Source organism: Amia ocellicauda, chromosome 19, assembly GCF_036373705.1.
Source record: "Amia ocellicauda isolate fAmiCal2 chromosome 19, fAmiCal2.hap1, whole genome shotgun sequence".
Lineage (NCBI taxonomy): Eukaryota > Metazoa > Chordata > Actinopteri > Amiiformes > Amiidae > Amia > Amia ocellicauda.
Window position 1 is genome coordinate 10,793,910 of NC_089868.1, and position 19,403 is coordinate 10,813,312.

The 19,403-nt window shown below is 35.8% G+C and overlaps 1 protein-coding gene across 14 annotated transcripts in view; it reads left to right on the forward strand.

The window, feature by feature from the left end:
* adgrl2a (adhesion G protein-coupled receptor L2a) overlaps positions 1–19,403 on the forward strand; it is a 216,985-nt gene that overhangs the window by 101,922 nt on the left and 95,660 nt on the right. The window lies entirely within an intron of this gene.

Below are 19,403 nucleotides of genomic sequence, written 5' to 3' on the forward strand. Positions count from 1 at the left end.
TCAGTCCTCTTTCTCTCTTTTTCCTTTGTGTCACCATTTGGTTTGTGTTTGTGCCTGTGTTGCGTCTCCAATTAGGGAGAGGGTTTTAGCGTGCCTTTAACTTTTGGGGCAAAGTCCAGCAACTCCATAGCAATGCCATGAAAAGCTGATTGTGGATTCTCCTGGTTTCCTTTACCCACAAATATGCCCTCCTCAACCCATTTATCATACTCAAAAGGTGTATATTTAAGTAGCCCTGGTAGTAAACAAACTGTCTGGGAGCTGCACGACTAGAAGAATTTGCAACAGATAAAAGAAACAATAAGCAGATTTCAACATGAATTATGTTTTAAAAGAACAGAACTGGTCTGTTTGAAGTAATTAAACTGATCCAAGGGGTGCCATGGTTAATTGAAAAATGGTTAATCAAAACACAACCAGATGTGGACTGATTTGCCAGGCTGCCGTCTTTCAGAGTTTGAATGAATGGAAACGATTAGAAAGAGGTGGGGGGGGGGTGGGGGTGGGGGCTTTCATATGAACCAGAACTAGTAAAGCACAATTTAATTGGAATTTATGTTTTTAAAGTTAGAACAGGAATGGGTCTACGGAATAAGGGTGGTTTTCTGAAATGTCCTGATGTGTTGCAGGCAGATGCATCTGTCTGGACTTAGTATGTGCGTCTGTGTCTGCCTGCGTGTGTGTATGTGTGCATGCGTGTGGTTGCCTGTTTAAAAGAGCAAAGAAGATTAAAAGGCTCTCCGTTTTAGAGCCATTGAATATTCAGGGCCTAGGCTGCAGTTCTCTACAGAAAGATTTGAGGAATCAGGCAGATGAATATTGGCCATATGTTGGCAGAGTAAAATCGTCATTATTATTTTGATATATTCCCCCCTCCTTCATTCTGTTAATGTAACTGTGTTAATCTCCAATGCTCAGAACCAAATCTATTTCTCCTTCACCTTTAACTGTTCTCTATTAAAACCCAGCATAGGTCACAGCTTGTTGGAATGTGCTGTAATGCCAGAGTGTGCGTCGCGGTAGAAAAATTAGATCATTTTACTGCACATGTATTATTTACCAATATCTCAGCATTTCATGTCAAGCACGCTTAAACCCGTGAAAAAAAAAAAGCAGTGAAAAAGAATAATACTAATCCCAATTGATGAATGTTCCATTTGGCATGATCATCATAAAGGGTCGGTAATAAGCTGCCTCCCAATGTCCAAGAGCAGAATGATGTATTTGAATTGATCTACAAAGTCGATTATTTGAAAGGATAAATTTAGCTCTCGTACCATGTTACTCTTCTTCTACAGCAAGCATACATGACGACTCCTAGGCCTTTGTATAATGTAATGCTTGATGTGAGTGGCACACAAGAATTCCTCTCTGCATTTGTCCTGAATGAAACACATATGTAGTGGCTTCTATCTGTTGCTGTGTAATTTTCCCTATACAAGAAAAAATGTAGCTATATCCTGTTTTTGTGTGTGCGTGTGTGCTTTTTTTTTTTTTCTTAATACATAGTATCAATCAATGGGTGTGTGGAGGAAAATATATATAAATATTCAAATGTATACAGATTTCTCTGATAATGCTTTGTTTTTAGCAAAATAATTGAGAAATGTTAATACACCTCGTGTTCTTGTTGAATCAAAAGGTTTTGCAGTTGATAAAATTAATTGCATTTTTACTACTGAACATAAATATAATTTAAACTTAATACTACTTAGAAAGTTTATAAAACATTTCTTTACATGTGTAATTTGAAATCTGAATATGCCTTTCCTAATGGAGAAAGTTTGTATTTTTTCTCACTCACACGGAAACATCTTAATTACAATTTTCCTTGTGAAGATAATTGTCTGAATCATTTCTATGAATATGATATCCTGTTAGAGTTTAGTTTTACCAATACAAATCTCTCTTAAATTTCCTTTTGTCCGCTGTGGAGAAAGGCAATATAGTGAAATGTTTTACTTTTTTTTTAAGTTGTTTCTCTATATAATATAGTGGCAAATGTATTTTAAATTTCTTCCAAACAACAAAAGTATTTTTTTATATGTGTTGCATCTGAGTTGAAGGGAGGAATTCAGCAGAACAAATGTTCTGTTGTTTGATTTCTTTGGCCACACTGTGATTCACTCCTTTTGTTCTGTTTCCCTTAAAAGAGGTGCCATTTCACATCATTCTGCGCAAATTGTTTGAATTAATGCAAGTGCGAATTCTTAGTGTTTGAAGGCTTCGATTAGCATATCAAAGTAGTCACAGCTCAAGCTCAATTGAGAAAACTTCAGGCCATCACCCATTTGTTTAGGCTGAGGCCGAAAGGGTGAGGGAGATCGTGAAGGGGCAAAAGCGGGACTTATAGTATACAGTTTTAGTATTTCTGTGGAATCATGCTTTGCAACTATCTATTGCTTCCCATCAGTACTATCCCTCATGTGGACACATTCTTTGGACTTCAAAACGGCAAAACATTGCATTTATTTTCTTAGTTGGACTTACTCAGTTATGTATCTCCCCTCCCAAGGAATGTATGAAACCAATATAAAGAGCAGCTAATGTGTGCTTGAAAGAATTGTACACTTTATTATCAAGTCAAGAATACAAAATTCAGCTTAATAAGGAATTTAATTGAAATGTATATATTTTGCTTGAATTACACTGCCCAGCAGTTAAATAATAATGAATCAAAAAAAAAAAGAAGTAGTATTTTATTTTATTTTGTTATAAGCCACCAGTCTAACAATGTAACAATGTGGAAAATAAATCTGTGATCTTAATAGATATTAATATGTTTATTAATGAGAAATATTTTTTTCCTTTCTAACTTCATTGCTGAGCTCTTCAGAATTTATGCGATGAAATCAACTAAGATACTTTGGTCATCAGTTTAGCTTTTGAAGAGAGAAAAAAAGTAATTGTCTGTGCAGTTTTTCAGTCTTTTTATAGTAGTTGTACTGGTCTCTCATGGTCTCTTTCAATACAGTTTTACTGAAACAGGGCTTAAAGCAGCATATATGAATTCACGTTGTTTGTTTCCAGTCAGTCACATAATTTTGTTGGGGTATGGCTCAAACAAATATATATCACTTTTTATAAGAGAAATGTAACCTGCTGAATGCCAAGATGGATAACGTATTTATTTTCTGTGAACTGCAGCTGTTGTTTATCTGTGTGTGAAAGGCAACTGTGCTCCTCTTTTCATTTCCATTTACAAATCAATACTCCAGTGTGGCCTAACAAGGATTTAGGAAATAAAATGCAAATATGAGTTTTTAGTGTGGTTTTGTTGTAGGGAGTACATGGTTACTGACTGTGACTCTGGCTCAGACAGAGTTTAATTTAAAGTAGTGTGGATGGATATTTTATTGTATTCTATTTATTTAAGTTTTGTCATTTACATGTAAGATTACAGTTTGAAAGTAACCTTAAGATACTTTGGTAATTAACTGTTTGATAAATTTGATAAAAATCGATACAGTAAAAGTTATGCAATTAACGTAGACTTTTATCAAAATCATCATGAATACAGCTATGAAGGCAGAACGTTTAGCTAAAATGGATGTCTGCTGATCTTAAATGGATATTTGCGTATACACCCTAACTGAACATCTGTGATGCGAATGACAGAAATAATGGATTCCTATCATGAATTCAAGTTTAAATTTGAGTGTTGAAGTTCAGGTGTTTTTTTATTTATTTATTTGTGTTTTTTTTTTTTTTTTTTCTTTCTGTGGGTGGAGGGAGGTTTAAATTGTCTGTCAAACTCTGAATCCAGGGGATTGAAGTAAATTCCTAGCAAATGTCTTCCACCAGTGTCATCAGTAGTCTATAGAAGAAGCTTTTTGTAGTGTCAGAGGACCACATATCGACGTAATTGCCATTATCACACTTAGGTCGCTGTTAACTAGGCTGCACTGAATTCAGAGTGCTGTAAAGAAAGCACATTAGCCATTGTGCTATTAGGGATAATCTGCAGATTGCCCTGGAAGTACCGCACTTATATTCACACCACGCAGGACATGAATTTGACAAAACCCTGGATAGTATATAATGAGGTGAGTGGAATATTTTCTGTATACAGATGTGATCAAATTGAAGCACTTACGGAAAAATTAAAGAGTTACGAGGAGTGCTTCAACTGACATTCTCAATCACGGCAGGTTAATTTGTCAGCTGTCTTTTATACACAATGACAGGAAATAAACAATAAGGAGCAGATATGTCTTATTGGAGAGAACGATATTGTGCTTAGGAGGTGGAGGATGCAAATCAAATATATATATATATATATATATAAATATATATGTATATCTGTGTGTGTATCTATGTTTGAAGGTCTATATTTTTTGGTGTGTGTGTGTTTCAATTGACAAATTCTTGCTGGGAGCTTTCCTCTTTCCACTAAGTTTAGGAACCAAGCTGTGAAGATAACTGCCCTCCATCAAAGAGAGTAAACAAGCCTTCTAAAACGGCTACGGCAAATTTGATGTAATACATCCGCCGAGAAGGTCTTTGGTGGGCCAAAATGCTGCTTTTATGACTGCTGTTTTACAATTAGCAATCAGTAAAACACTGGGGGCATGGGTGTTTCCTCAGAGCCATTTCATGAAACATTTGTTTCCACTTTTTGCCAAGGGCTTGCTTAGCAGCAGGGATATCCCCACCTCTTTAAATAGCAAAAGAAACTTCCTGTGTGCTATATTAATTTCCTATCGGGACATTAATGACATGTGACAAGAATTAAAAAAGGTTCATTTCAGGGTTTATATGACCAAGAAAATGACCGTAAAAATGTGTATTTATACTTTTTAAATGATTGTCTTCAGCGAGGTGGGTTTAAAATGGGTTTCTCCAGAATTAATGTCAACCCAAAGCTTTTACACAATGTAGCTTAATCTAAAATGCAAAACCAGACACGTTAAATGCCTGTAGGAAAAATACCTAGTTTAAGTAAGAGTAGTCTGTGATATTTAAAGATGTTTCTATTAGTCACAGCCTTTTCTTCAGTATGTGGCAGAGATATGAAGAGAAAGATGAACAATAAACACAGCAGTAAGTCACACCTGGAAATACATGTGTGTGTTGATAGAGGTAACAAAAAAAATTAAATATGTATTATGGTAGACATTAATCCCATGTGATGGATAGTTTAAGATCATATTTACATATTTCGGAAGATTAGCACTCACCTGTGAAATGTCCGGATTGCCCCGAAAGCATATTTCACACCAAAGAGCTGTCATTTCCATGAGCTACAACTCATCCAGATACATCCAGAAGAAAGACAGCTATTGAGAATGGGGGATAGGGGATTTGTGATGGGGGTGTTGTAATAATATTCAAGGCATGTTTTTCCTCATTATAAATCAATGAATCTAACAAAGCTTTATATGTAAATAGGTCATTGAATTTGGTGAAGTGTTGACTGAATTGTGCATTGGGAAAATACATATACATGACTATACTGGCAGTATACTGTCTGTACAATGTGTAATAATTAATTTCAGCTAAAATGTCTTGACGATTTACGTGAATGATAAGTACATATTTTTGCTTCTCGTTTAGTTTTTGTTGAAAATGGCTTTGTTTAATTCTCTATTCTCTGTATTCTCTAATTTAACTAATATATGGTAATTTTATACTGACCACTGATCACTCCATGCTTAAACTGTTTTAAATTACTTTTTGTAAATATACTTTTTATTATATATATATATATATATATATATATATATTTTTTTTTTTAATTGTAAATATTTCCTTGTTATCAACAGACATAAATTATATCATATGTGAAATAATGAATGCAAGAAGAGGACAGAGGTAAAAATTTAAAAACTTGAATTATTCAGCTAATGAGATGTGTGAATATTTTTATTAATATTTGAAAAATAGTCAAAGTTCTCTCTTCGTTGTTGTTTGTTTGTGTGTTTGTTTGTTGTTTTTATGAACAGGACATGTGCTCTCATTGTGCAGCTGCCTCAGTGTTGGGGGAAATATTCCATTTCGGTGTCATAGAAAGAAGTCTTCTAGGCAAGGCTTAAAATAAACACCAGTTATTGCACACCAGCTATGGCTGCCGAAAGACTGGCCTGGCTCACTGTCTGAAGATCTGCAGTCATCTGCCCGAGGACGTGTTACATCTCTGCAGAGTTATAGTGGAGCTACCTCTGTCTGCGCTTTAAGTGGCTCGGACTACGATTCTGTTTTCAAAGGACGGAAGTGTGATTTAGCTACGGTGTAGGGAAGTTTTGTTTGGCGATTCTTCATAACCAGAAAAGGCTATTGTCCTTGGCAAAAAAAACACATTGTGAGGTTTTCTTGTTCCGCGTAGGGTAAGTACAAAAACACAGTTGCATTTTTGTATTTTTATTGGTGTACTTCAAACCACATGGCTGGCAATTTATTAGAAGCTGGATATGCTGCAAATACAGTGAATATTGTTCTTATTGAAGATTGGCATCAAATTATTGGAAATATGTATGCATGAATGATAACCTTAGCTGTACAAGGTCACATACTCTTTAGATTATAAATATCATATAAATTGCATTTAGAAATTACAATTCATAATCATATATAGAGAAAATACATTGAGCTAGTGTGTATATATATATACCACCATATATATACACCATCTTAATACAATTTCTATAAATACATTTTCTGTACTCCAAAGCAAGTAAAATGGACCAAATCAATTTTTTGGTTTTTGATGATTTTTGGTATGTCAATATTTGTCTTCCTCATGCTGCTGTTTGATCAAATACAAAAAAGTAATTAGTATAAATCGTAATTCATATGGATTACCTTGTCTGACTCAATTTTGACTCATCCGTCCTGTGAGTCATTGGACAAAAAGTAGTGGTGTGTTTCAGATAATCTGTAAATTGTTATAACACGATACCACTCTTATTCCATTTGGAATTTACAGACAGGTGAATCACCTGAGATGAGCTAAAGGAATGCAGTTTCCTTTTAATACGGCGGCTGTGGCTGGGCTCTGAACAGACTACTTGTTTCTCTTATTTCATTTACTATGATTGTTATTACTGGTGAGGTTTGCTTTGAATGTCGTCCTGATACCTTCCCTCAGGTTAAAACTGAGCTTGATTTGGTTATTTGGCATTGCAAGTCCTTTGCATTGACAGGTTCATGACTACTGCAGGACTTTGAACAGTCAATGTTCTCAGAATGTCTTTCAGCAGATTAAAGCAAAGCATTATCTTTTTATATACATATACACAATATATGTGTATGCGTGTGTGTGTGTGTGTTCAAACCAGGGGTGTGATACTGCTTCAAAAATAACTATGGTCAGGTTAATCCTTCACTTGAAAATACTCTGAACATTATCTCACCATCCAAATTGAGACTTTGAGACCATTAGGGTAGGTGAAATATGCACATATAATGATTGTGTTTTCATCAAGGTTTATTGCATCAAGCCTTGGAGCAGTTCATCCACACAGGCATGTTATTTACAAAAGAATTATTTCCAAAGCATAATAATAAAGAAGGCTACGCACTATTAAAGGTCCACACAATGACTACCACCTGCAGGTAAAGTGCAGCCTACAGCGAAACACCATTGATTTCTTTGGAGGCACATAGCAAACTTAAATACAATTTGCTTATAATTACAAAAGAAATGTGCTTTGATAAACTAATGCAGTCACCATTTGTAGTTGGTTTAATGCGAAATGCAGTGATTATCACAGTCCCTGCAGATTTGTGCTGATTTGTTCAATTACCAAGGTTGCTGAAGAAAGAAAAAAAAAAAGAAGGATTTTAATGTATAAAATAAATAGAAATCAACAGAACTTGTTATTAAGATCTTTCAAGCTATTCTGCATTTGCATGTTTATTAATTTATTTCCCCTGCATCTAGGGAGGTCTTACTTACTGATTTGCAAAGTTACACAGCTTAATACTGGAGCACTATTTAACCCAATGGTTAAAAACGTGTGTTAAAGACACAAACTGTGCTATTGAACCACATTGGATGACATGGGCTCCTCTGTGTCATATTAAGAGAAAGTTGGAATTTGCACCAGAGGGAGATCTTTGCAGTTTGCACAAAGAAAGCCTTGTTGAAGACGGGGCATAAACCATTAAGTTGAATAACTACATCTGCGATATTAATCTTGTCTACTGCGAGGGCCAGTAAAAACACAGCAACTGGCGGCGCTGCACCTGCTGTTGTCTCTGCGAAACAAGTGAAGGGAGGCATCACACTCAATTCACTCGGCTCTGCTGATCCCACCATGAGGAGCAGAAATATGACAAGCCAGAAGCAATGGGCTGCTCATGGGTCACAGGAGTCAACTCCCAGGAATTTCTGTGGAAACGGCTTGAAAACAGAGGACAAATGTCACTCCAAATAGAGATGTTTAAATCAGATTCCTGCCCTTGGGGTGAAATTTAGTTCTGTTTGAGCCCGGATGTAATGTCTCCCTCTACAGAGCACAGCATTAATCACAGGTTGACAAGAAAACGTGTGTCGGGCAAAACAGGCCCCTGTTGGTTTTGTCGTTGGCTTGCACGATCTGTTAGGAGCACATTATTAACATGAACATTTACGCCCTGGGATTAAGACCTACTCTCTTTTATTTAAAAATTGGGAGCAGGAGTCTCAGGACCTGTCCGTTTAATCTGAGGGTCCTTCTGGGATCCTTGGAGCAGTGGCTTCACCGCGCTGCCTTCCGACTGGCAGTAATTTAGGGCTGTTCATTTTGTGAAGTTCTTGCTTCCTCTGTTGCTAAATCATTGCATGGAGGGGCATGGTCCTAGTACAAGATCATGTCAATCTGGAGATCCACCAGAGGGGTAAGGAGGAAGCCTTAAAGAACTGGAAAATTCAAGATCTAGGGGAGCTTAAAATCCCATGATGGGACCCCACCTCCGGGAAAGGATACTCCCCCTGCTGGAGCCTGAATTCAAGTGCTTTTACTCTTTTACTGATAAATGATTGTTTTTTAAAAACAATTTTACAAAAATAATTGTTTTTAAATAGCACTGTTTTTTTTGTTGTTTTTGAATGATTTAATGGTTTTGATTTTTTTTATTTGTCAAATGCATTGACCGTTATTTTTCTTTTAAATGCATCAGATTGTTTTGATTCAGTTTTTGATGATCTGATGCATTTTCCATTAATTATCAAAGCACTTGACTGTTTTTGTTAAATTTTGTTGGTTTGGCAGTTTGCCATTTAATCACAAATTATTATTTTTTGATTAATTTAATGCACGTTTACTTTGATTCGGTGTTTTGGTTTTCTTTAACACTTTAAGATTTTTAAAGTTTTAAGTGATTTTAGAATTTGATTTTTTTTTTATTATCAAAAGCATTAACATTTTGAATGTTTTTTTTATTTTTGATTATGTAAAATAGACTGTTGTACTTTGTTGTTTTTGTTGTTGTACAAAGTCCCACTTTGTCGCCACAAGGTCACAAAGCAGAGGTTTGGAGGACATAATAACCTTGACATTTTTAAATCCATTTTCAGTTATGTTTTGGTGTCATTAAAAAAAAAAAAAAAAAGATGTAAAATGTAATTACTTGCAATGTGAGTGCTAATGGCTTTAACATAACATACATGAATATTATTTATTCATTTAACCATGTAAACCTCAGATACAGTTATTTAATCTTTTTAATTACGATCACCCACCTACCACCGTCTTCATATAGATACAGTTTAGAAAATATTGTTAATGTACAGCATTTGCTATAATGTATAAACTATGCAAAACTACTATTATATAACCAAAAAAAAAGGTGATAAATCATTTTTAATATTTATTTACATTTTTGTGACATTTCCAGAGAGAAACCTATAACCGCCCAACAGCATCTTCTATATTTCCATTAGTTGGTCTGAACAGCGATTGCAAGGCAGATCCACAAACAAAGGACTGGCACTCATTTTGAGATTGGTGCGTTTTAAAAAAATATGATATTTGCTCACACATCTCAATGCATTATTTAACAATACAAAACACTGCACTGCTCCCCCCACCACCCCCAAGAAAAGCTGTACACCGACATGCTGTTCTGTTTGGTGAAACATTGTGAAAGGAAAGCCATTGTGCCATCCTGTTAAAAAAAAAAAAAAAACTAAAAAGAAGCATAATAGGTTTTGCATTTTTTGTCCTTGCCGAGCTGTGCTGAGCGCTTATGGCATTTTCATCATTCGGCACCTCAAGCTGATTACTAGTGTGTCTGGACCAAACTGACAGGATACCACTCCAACACCCATTACCATCAGAAATAATTCTTGCAAGCCTGGGGGCAGCTAAGGAGCCACTGTTGAAAAAAAAAAAACTAAAGAAAACTGTTCAAAGCTTCTAATAGTTGCTTTGTTGTGCCTGATAACATCTAACTGGATTCAGACTCTTTTTTTCTTGTTGGGAGGGGGGACTAAGATTCAAAAGATCTTCCTGTTGTTCGCCCCATAGCCCTCGCTCAATTAGCAAAGCCGGAGCCAGACCCTTCGGTGTTGGTGAACTTTCACTGGTAGACAAGGAAACAAAAAATGGTGCAGCTTTAAAATAGTGCTTCTCTTTTCAGTGCATTAGCATCGCCATAAATAGATGAGCTCACACACCTAGTCAAAGTTTCTGACCGTGTTTTTTACTCGCTGGGCTGTTCTGATTTTGCGTGGCACGACGTTTGTTTATGCATTCAAAGCTATTTTTAATTGATAGTACAGTTATAATGGTTCCAGCCTAAGGGGAAACCACGCTTTTTATCTATATTGTAAATACAGCCTTATTTGTTTAGTTGGAGCTGTGAAGGGATCTGTAATATGTGGATTGCTCTTTGGGATGATCTGTTTGATAAAGCAACATATGAGCAAAACAAATCAGTCTGCGTAGTCCAGTGCCAATATCACCGCTGTCTAACTGGGACAAATGTCAGTATTAGCTGGTACACTTGAGTATATAAAACAGAGGAATGACATGCAATTTCTTCGTCGTTTTTTTTAAATGTCAAGGATCTTCTCAGTCTTAACCCTTTCCTCAGATCGGGCCTGTAGGGGGAGCCTGTGAAATAAACTCCAGTACAGGATGACACTTTATGGCTCAGGTTGAAGTGGTTGCAGAATGCTGTTTTTTTGTTTGTTTTATGTTCGTGCTTCTGGTTCACACTTTTCAGACCTATTCACAAGACCTACTTTTTCAGGGTGGAAAAAAAGATCTCTGATAGATTTTACAACAATACTAATTCATTTTACAATTATTTGATTCAATTATTAAATAAAACTGCTCTGAATACTATTAATAAAGCTGTATGTGCATATGTTGATCAATATACTGTGCTAATGAATTTAATATTGAGTGGTAAATTAACTTTTCTGCTAAAGGTAAAGAATAATAAAGACATTAACATTTTGTGAGGAGTTTTCTGCTAAATAGCTGAGGATGTGATCTGAAAAGTCATAAGCTGGTCTTCATTTCTGTATACTGTAGAAAGTGTCTAACATGCTTGGCTCATAATGTTGGCTGTAGTTTTAAATAATAATGATAATAACAGTATTAATAATAATACATTATTATTAGTAGTAGTAGTAGTCGTCTTCTATTTCATTCACATATGTATAAAAGTTAAAATATTGTATTTTTCTATATTGTACATATGTCTCTCAGTATTGAGGGCCTTGAAAGAATATGTTTGGTGTCTTTGTATAGAAAGAAACAGCACGTTTATCGTCATAATATTATTTTCAGTTATTATTATCTGACGTATTACTGGAGAAGGATGCTGATGGACTCAGACAGATCAATTTGAAGAGCTCCCTTTTCTGTCTTGAGATCCTTTTATTAATTTGATTTAGTCGATCCGGTTTAACCAATTATCTTTGCTAAACCTAAGGTAGTCACGTAACAGGGTGATCTTGGACAGTCTGAAAATGTGTGCCTCTAAATGGCTTCTGAATGCAATAAACATTTAACTACATATCTCAGGAAGACTGTCCTTAAGAAATGATTGTCCCCAATGACAATATAAATTGTACCTCCTCCCAGCATGCTTCTGTATTATCTGTACTCAGTTGCATATTTATATTGAGATTCTGTACTGTATATTTTTTAATAATATAGTAAGAATATTATCTGGAGCAATTACACTGCAGAAGCATTACTGGGTGAAAGATTTGCATGTAAATCTTTTATCATTGCTCTGGTTTCCAGCAGCAGGTGAAAGGTATGACCCAAACAGTAATTTCATCATTTCATAGTGCACAGACTAAGTCACCTTTCTGTATTTGCAGGGGGATTTAAATTCCCTTGACACCAAAAAAAAAGGGCCTGGTTTCAGTAATGATAAAATGTTCAGCCACAAATTATTACTGACACTTGGCACATCGTACTGTGTGTCTTGTGAATATACAAACTTTGGTTCTATTATTTTGAATTGTTTGTGGAGTTATCGCAGAGGAGCATGCATCCTTAAACATACATGGGACGCAGGGGTTGTGATTACTATATCTGCTGTCCTGCTCTGGGTGGTGGGAGACGATAACGTTCCCAAGTCATCCATTTGCATTAGCCCATTTTGTCACTGCGAGTCTCTGATTCTTGAAAAGATTCATGGTTCAGGGGAGAGTGCTACAACATGAAAGAGCGGGTGTTTTGCATAACTGGCCCTGTCCCAGAAAAAAGAAAAAAAAAACTTAAATGCCACCTCTCAATAACATCAAGACACATGGGGGGGTGGGAGATTTGGACAGAGCTTTGAAATATTGGTGTGTGTGTGTGTGTGTGTGTAAATATATATAGCGGTTATAATGGGTGTAACTAAAATATTTTGACTTCCACATTGTTTTATTTAATCATCACATTGCATTTTTCACCTTAGGTACATGTTTGACATTTTGCTTAACAGTGTTTGAAGAGAAAAGCAAAAGGCTATTGTGTTATTTGTTCTAGTTTGTTTTTATACATAGGCAGATGCACAGCATTACTGATTTCCTGTAACAGAAAATTCCTTAATGCGAAAGTGCCTAGTTTTGTCTTAAAACAATTGGCTCTCACCACTGATAACAATAGAACGAGTCAACAGCAACACACATCAGGCCCAGCAGCCTGCATTTAATCCCAGCTGACTTGCTAAATGAGCCAATCCGAAGCCATTCGCATCACAATAACTCCAGCAGCACTGGTGGTTAACACATGTTAATGAACATGTAACGATACTGGTTAAGCACAGGAGGAAGTTCTATCAAGTGACCTGCGCTCCCGGACCTTCGGGAGGCAAGCATCACATGTAATAAACAGGATCTAATTGAACTTGGCTTCTTCCAGCTTCAGCTTGTTTCTTAAACAGATTCTGCACATCTTATGCCTGCCCTCTCTTATTTTAAGCCTAAAATAGCTATTCCTGTTTTTTCTTCCTTGCTATTTTCGAACGTGCACATGCAATGCTCCACAAAGAAAGCGACTGGGGATTCTGAAACCAAAGCTGCACAGCAGAACAAAGACAGTGGCGTATTCTTGTTATTGTGGCCTTGGAGCGCTAAGCAGGTTTCTGGCCAATGTCACACGGCATGGACTTGTATAGATTCAAGCCAGGGTCCAATTTCAACTCGATCAAGGCTTGGGTGCAAGTATACTTTATATAGATTAGATAGAATATCCTCAAATATGTCTTAGCATTCACAACGAAATCGCATAATGAACTGGATATCATACAGAATAATTCACAGAGAAATCGTTCTGATTAAATAGGCTGTAGTGACTTTGTTTTTAGTTTGTTTAAGGTCATTCGAGTACTTTTGGGAATGCAAATGGTAGTTATTTGTTCATTTTCATATGAATTCACTTATTCATTTATTTATTTCAGTGGAGAACTGTATGTTTTTACAATTTGCAGTGATTTAAGGGAAAATGTCACTACAGGACAGTCTACTTGGAAGTGGCATCATATCCGCCTTTGGATACAGCACTAAACCCACGTCACATTCCACTTCCTGGTTAGTTGCTCTGCTTTTTAAACATGAGGTATATCTTAATGAGAGATCTGATGTACTAAAGTATGGGGAAATCCTCCCAAAAGTGGTTTGTGGTGGTTTATCCAGTGAAACCTCTACCCAGAGTGTGGTACTAGTCCAATAACCTGAATGCTGCCAGTTAGTATTCACTGTGCCACAGTGTTTTTTTTTTAACAGGATGAGGCACAAAACTGGACAGCGTCTGTTGGATTTGGGTAAATTAGTCTACGGTGATTGTTCTCTTTCTGATTGGCTGGGATGGATTGAGCAAGATTGGGGTCTTTCAAATTGAGGGGCATTGACGGAAAAACAGGCCTGGTGATTCCCAACAGATGGGAAGAGAGCTGTGGTAACGAGAAGAGCTGCTCCAGTAATTAGTGTGTGTGGGACAGGCACAGTGTGAACTTTACATACATGACTTCAACATGCTTCGTCCCTTGGGAGCAAGGAGTTGTGAAATGTGACTGAAATCCCCCTTTTATTTATTTCCCGCAGCTCAGTTGCAAACTCTGCTGTTGCACATCTTTGCTCTGCGGTGCCGTCTTCATGGTTTGTGTTGCCAACCGCTATCTTAAAAATTAATCATCCTGTTGAATAATGAATTATTCATGCCCTGGTTCTTGGTAGAAGGACAGAGTAAGCTTTTTACTCTTTCAGCTGATAGTTTTATCCTTTTTTTTTTAATGAGACACTACACACCTATCCACTGAAACAATTTGCCGTAAAGGTTAGACAATATGGAGAGATTTTTAGTTAAAAAAGTATATTTACTCTGGTCTTGGAAGGGGAAAGATTTAGCAATCACTTGTGCTCAGAAAACCCTATGAATCATGAAATTTGATAGGAGATGTGTGGAACATTTTTAGCCGTAAATCAGATTTCATATGGGGTTTATGTGCGTGCAGTTTTGAAGCCCATTTCAGATGAACACATTTTTAAGGTTCACGACAGAAGAAAAAAATAAATGATCATAATTGCTGACCATGAAGACCGAAAGCAGGTGTTAATAAATCATCTGTATTCTGACATGTGACACACAAGAGTCTTAGAATAGTTCTCTGACTCGGGGCTAAAAAGGGGGCGGTGGTGGGCAGGTTCAGAGAACAGAGTTGCTTCTCGTTGTGCACCTTTAAGCACACTTAGCTTGGATGCACACGCGCTGAGCTGTAATAAAGGAAGCAGCCTTCAATCAGGAGAGATGTATGAAAGGAGACTGATCGGCTTCACAACGGAGATTGCGGTGTGCTATTTCAGCCCGATTCTCTTTAAACTGATTTAAGTACATATCTGTAAGGACTGTATGAGGAGCACTGTGTGTAAACACGCGGCATCTGCAGACAATAGCCCTTGGAAACTGGTGCATAAGCCTTTTGAGAGGTCCACGCTTAGTTTCAGTTGCCGCTCTGTTTATGCAGCAGATGAATGAAAGCAACAGTGATATGTTCTGCTGAAATCGAGAAGATGAGATACAGGGAACTTGTCAGGCCAACCGTACTGCTTCGTGTACAGTTCCTGATGTGTTATGACTAATTTAGGCTCAGTAGGGCCCAGTGGTTAACACTGTGCACCTCTATTTTCATTCTTGATATTTTTTTCACAATTTGTTTTTCTATTGTTCCAATGTTGTATAAAGCATATTAATACAATTTGTCATTTTGGCCCTCAAATCCTTAAAATGGATAAACAGATAGACGTGGCCCCATTGAATTTATTATTTAGGATTTGTTTTTTGTTTGCAGCGCAGGAAATTATGTAAGGAGGAGTTCTGTCTGGGTAGTGAAATGCAACTTTGATAAAGAATTATGTTTCAAATCTAAATCTCCAATTCTGTTTTTGAATTTAGTTTTGCATAAAATATGTTAAATATTTTGCATGAAATGAGTGATGATTTAATTAAATTAAGTATGACAGAAGTATGATATGGTTCACAAAGTGTAATTAAAGTGGCCTGTTGTGTTTCATTTGTAATATCTCATTATTGGTGCATTACAAGGACTTGCTACTTGCTATTAATTAATTATTATTATTATTATTATTATTATTACTATTATAATTATTATATATTTTTTAATCTAATGTTTTTATTAGATTGCCATTCATACATGCTACACCTGAACAACCTTACGATTTTCACATTTCTGTGTAGGTTAATAAGTTTGAAAATAAATAATGAAATATTTTATAATGAATCCTTTATGCAAAATAAATACATATACAGTGGCTTCAATTGCAAAATAATATATTTTTGTATTAATATTGCTGTAGATAATTACTGGCAGAATTGTAAATCTCTGTACTAATTAAAACAAAACTATGTACAAATTAATTACATTTCTGCAAAACTCATTGTTATTTTTTCCCTCTTCATAATTTAACTTTTGTGTGTACACACACATCTATATATTTGCAGGATGAGTATTTTCATTAAATTAAATTGTGAATATGTTTTGTTTTTGTTCAGTTTCCCTAATTATTTTTGAAGTGTGCAATCAAAAATGTTTTATTTAACTGTATTAATTTGTATGTTTTATATAGTTATTCATATTCTGAATAGTAGGCTGAATATGGCCACATTTGCATCTCTCTTATAATAAATCATTAATAAACATATGTATGTCTACTAATATGCATATAAAAGAGGTATATATTGTACACTGTGAAATAGGTATATCCATTGCTTGCCTTTATTGTCAAGAATTAATTTCAGAGTCTCATATATCTAACATATTTTCACAGGTATTTTATATCAGTTGGGTTTGAAGGGGAAAATGTAAACCATGTCAAGGACTTATGTAAAAAGTTATTGCACTTGATTGGCAGCTAGTCTCACAGTAAGATACCTATGCAACGGTGGTCCTTGCGTTTTTTTGACCTTCTTATTTATCTGCAAGTATTAATGTCAGCCTATTATTAATTCCTGAGCTGGGAAGCACTGGGTGAAGGCACCGTTTACGTCTGTGGCAAAATTACTCTTATCGTCCGGGACCTGAAAGGAATCGTTTTGTGTTATCAGTAAATGGAAATGACATTTTCAAATTTCATTTGCGATAATCCACTTCACTTCCACTAAAACATCAGGATTATTGCTGAGAATGTATAACACCCGTATTAAAATTTTGTAACCTTTTCAAATCGGTCTTGTTTAAAGCAATATTGATAGACAGGAAAAGTCCTCATACAGTCTTAACTGGATTTATACCGTAGAGCTAATATTACTAAGAAGGCGGACATTTCAAGAATTGCTTCTAGCCAGGTGAAAACTAGTTTGTACGATTGTTCAACTTCTACTGACCATATAGAGTACTTACACCAACAACCATTTCTTGTATTAAATGACAGAACTGTCATTTTACTGGGAAATAAGACTTTGTTTACTGCAGTTGAATATTTAATGCCAGATGTCTTAGACTTTTTAACCTTTTGGTTTAGGAGAGGGAGAGAGAAAAAAAAACAAAAAACATCAAAACCCTAATAAGTCTGACTCATGGCTGATTTTGATCATATTTGCATCATCCTACAAAATTAGTTCAGCCATTGTAAGGATGCTAGTTTCAGAGGCTTTTATCTTTTGTTTTTGTTATTTTTCATTATCCCTTATTCACTCCTTGATTCTCCTCACTGGGTTAGTCACTTTAAATTGCAAAAAGTTTGAATGGCATCAGGTCTGTCTATTTTGATGATGGTGATAATTAAGGCACTCATAATTAAAGTAGTAATCTTGAGTATTTATTACTGCAAACACTGAAGCTTCACCCCCCCTTTCTTACTCTATTGATGTGCATTACAGTGTGTAAGCCCATTCTCTCCTTTATTCTACTACAGCTTTATAATTAACCTGTTTTAAGGACTATCAGTTTCCGTTCTGTAGGACTTTAATTTCTTAAGGTTACTGTCAGTGTCAGCTAACTATATTGTTTAGCACTTATTTAGCTTGTTGTATATTTATTAACCCAGAATTCATTTTGTTTTCATCAAAAGCTTAATTAACTGGAGTCTTCCAAAAAAAAATCTCTCTTTAACCTTTGCCTACCCCTTATTGATGCCCTGATGTATGACAGATCTTAGGTCATTATTGTTTCATTTAGTAGCCATATGTTTGGACCAAGAGGGAATGCGAGAATCGATTAATTGAATGGCTAGTAACAATGATTTATGGGGGGCACATTTAGAGCAATGAATGAAAGGCTCTTGAGCTTACAAATGTATTCTGTCTGTGTCAGCCTTGTTTCTGTATGAAGATCACGAGGCAGCGTACTGTTTTAGGACCAAGAAAGGAGGGTAGGTGTCATTCAATAGAGTTATCAGTGCAGCCGTAGAACAATGGAGTAAAATGGCAGACCACTTTAATAAGAATAATCAAATTATAGTTAAATACATAATTTTCAATCTGAAGTAGACTTTCTAAACTTGTCTTTATTTTCATGGTAATAAGGTAACATTAGTAGCTAATCTTTTATTTTTTAAAGGCTTAGGTTTGCCAATAAGTAAATAGATCTATAACTAATCTTGTGCCAGAACCTAGAAAATGATAACATTAATATATACAAATAATACACCTACAGCGTGTTTGGACAGTGAGGCCCTCCTCATGATAGCTTTGCACCAAACATTGAATGAAAAGCTTTTTTTTCTTACAGAAATGTATCTGTTCACATTGCATAGCTTAAATACACAAGTGAGTGATTCAAGTTGTGGACTTCTAAGTATTCATGCATAATCGTGCTTTTGAAGCTTTTTTGTGTGAAAAGATTACAGTGACATTTTGCGTTCAATGATTTGGAATTTCTCCCTTCAGTCTTTTAGGATACGTTTGAACATTTTCCTCATTTTTTCATCCTTATATAATTGATTAATACAAATGTCTGGAAGCATTTTAATGATTTTGTGATTAAGTGGTTATGAGTTATGTGGGAGTTACACACTCAAAGAAACCTAATTTGGTAATGAATGTCTAGTCTTGGAACTGACACCAAAGCAGACATATACTTTTGTTTATTTTAGTTTATTTTATTTTAGTTTCACTGTTTATATTTGTTTTTGGTTTGGTGTATCATGGTTTGGTAAACATGGCCGTGTACCAAGTTGCATCTTGTCACTGATGTATACAATTTCCCCTAGATGTGAAATAGCTAGCTTGACAATGTGCACTAGTTGTGTTAGTGAATGACCCCCCGGTTAGGGTCACAAGTTCTGTGCAAGACCAGAGTTAGATCATTTTGTCAGCTGCAAGTGTCAGACAGTGCCTTCACTCCTACCATTCTGTTTGCTGTCGTTTCTTTTGCCTTTGCCAACTGAGGAGAGGTCATAAAACATGTCAGTGGTAAAAATGTAGTAAGTCAGCTGCAGGCAGTTCCCTGCCATATCTGTCCCCCTGGAATGGGAACATCTGATCGTAGCGGCTGCCGTTTGTCTATCCCGA